Source organism: Cherax quadricarinatus, chromosome 72, assembly GCF_038502225.1.
Source record: "Cherax quadricarinatus isolate ZL_2023a chromosome 72, ASM3850222v1, whole genome shotgun sequence".
In the NCBI taxonomy this organism is placed as follows: Eukaryota; Metazoa; Arthropoda; class Malacostraca; order Decapoda; family Parastacidae; genus Cherax; species Cherax quadricarinatus.
The window spans coordinates 3,420,193-3,422,692 of NC_091363.1; positions in this window are offsets into that span (position 1 = coordinate 3,420,193).

The window sequence follows — 2,500 nt, forward strand, 5'->3', positions numbered from 1 at the left end:
ACACATCATAACTGTACAGGACCTGTACAGGACCTGTACAGGACTTGTACAGGACTTATACAGGACCTGTACAGGACCCGTCCAGGACCCACCTTACGGGATGTTATTTTTCCAGCAATTGAAAGAACTAATCAACAATAATCCACAGTAATAAAACTCTCTAAGAGTGAACAACAATAAAATAAAATGCTTGGGAAGAGTAATATGTATACATACAGTACATGTATACATGCATGTATACATACAGTACATGTATACATGCATGTATACATACAGTACATGTATACATGCATGTATACATACAGTACATGTATACATGCATGTATACATACAGTACATGTATACATGCATGTATACATACAGTACATGTATACATGCATGTATACATACAGTACATGTATACATGCATGTATACATACAGTACATGTATACATGCATGTATACATACAGTACATGTATACATGCATGTATACACGCAGTACATGTATACATACATGTTTAGTGTGAAATAAGTGTAAGTAGAAGCATATATATATATATATATATATATATATATATATATATATATATATATATATATATATATATATATATATATATATATATACGCTGAATTCACAAGGATTCACGAGGATTCACCTAGATTCACCTGTATTCACGAGGATTCACCTGGATTTGCTTGTATTATTCCGAGTGTTAATTAAAATTTTCTGACAGGATGATTAGTGTTATAAAAATTATATTCCAAGTGTGTGTGTGTGTGTGTATGTGTGTGCGTATGTGTGTGTGTACTCACCTAGTTGAGGTTGCGGGGGTCGAGTCCAAGCTCCTGGCCCCGCCTCTTCACTGGTCGCTACTAGGTCACTCTCCCTGAGCCGTGAGCTTTATCATACCTCTGCTTAAAGCTATGTATGGATCCTGCCTCCACTACATCGCTTCCCAAACTATTCCACTTACTGACTACTCTGTGGCTGAAGAAATACTTCCTAACATCCCTGTGATTCATATGTGTCTTCAGCTTCCAACTGTGTCCCCTTGTTACTGTGTCCAATCTCTGGAACATCCTGTCTTTGTCCACCTTGTCAATTCCTCTCAGTATTTTGTATGTCGTTATCATGTCCCCCCTATCTCTCCTGTCCTCCAGTGTCGTCAGGTTGATTTCCCTTAACCTCTCCTCGTAGGACATACCTCTTAGCTCTGGGACTAGTCTTGTTGCAAACCTTTGCACTTTCTCTAGTTTCTTCACGTGCTTGGCTAGGTGTGGGTTCCAAACTGGTGCCGCATACTCCAATATGGGCCTAACGTACACGGTGTACAGGGTCCTGAATGATTCCTTATTAAGATGTCGGAATGCTGTTCTGAGGTTTGCCAGGCGCCCATATGCTGCAGCAGTTATTTGGTTGATGTGCGCTTCAGGAGATGTGCCTGGTGTTATACTCACCCCAAGATCTTTTTCCTTGAGTGAGGTTTGTAGTCTCTGGCCCCCTAGACTGTACTCCGTCTGCGGTCTTCTTTGCCCTTCCCCAATCTTCATGACTTTGCACTTGGTGGGATTGAACTCCAGGAGCCAATTGCTGGACCAGGTCTGCAGCCTGTCCAGATCCCTTTGTAGTTCTGCCTGGTCTTTGATCGAGTGAATTCTTCTCATCAACTTCACGTCATCTGCAAACAGGGACACCTCAGAGTCTATTCCTTTCGTCATGCCGTTCACAAATACCAGAAACAGCACTGGTCCTAGGACTGACCCCTGTGGGACCCCGCTGGTCACAGGTGCCCACTCTGACACCTCGCCACGTACCATGACTCGCTGCTGTCTTCCTGACAAGTATTCCCTGATCCATTGTAGTGCCTTCCCTGTTATCCCTGCTTGGTCCTCCAGTTTTTGCACCAATCTCTTGTGTGGAACTGTGTCAAACGCCTTCTTGCAGTCCAAGAAAATGCAATCCACCCACCCCTCTCTCTCTTGTCTTACTGCTGTCACCATGTCATAGAACTCCAGTAGGTTTGTGACACAGGATTTCCCGTCCCTGAAACCATGTTGGCTGCTGTTGATGAGATCGTTCCTTTCTAGGTGTTCCACCACTCTTCTCCTGATAATCTCCATGATTTTGCATACTATACATGTCAGTGACACTGGTCTGTAGTTTATTGCTTCATGTCTGTCTCCTTTTTTAAAGATTGGGACTACATTTGCTGTCTTCCATGCCTCAGGCAATCTCCCTGTTTCGATAGATGTATTGAATATTGTTGTTAGGGGTACACATAGTGCCTCTGCTCCCTCTCTCAATACCCATGGGGAGATGTTATCTGGCCCCATTGCCTTTGAGGTATCTAGCTCACTCAGAAGCCTCTTCACTTCTTCCTCGGTTGTGTGCACTGTGTCCAGCACATGGTGGTGTGCCCCACCTCTCCGTCTTTCTGGAGCCCCTTCTGTCTCCTCTGTGAACACTTCTTTGAATCTCTTGTTGAGTTCCTCACATACTTCACGGTCATTTCTTGT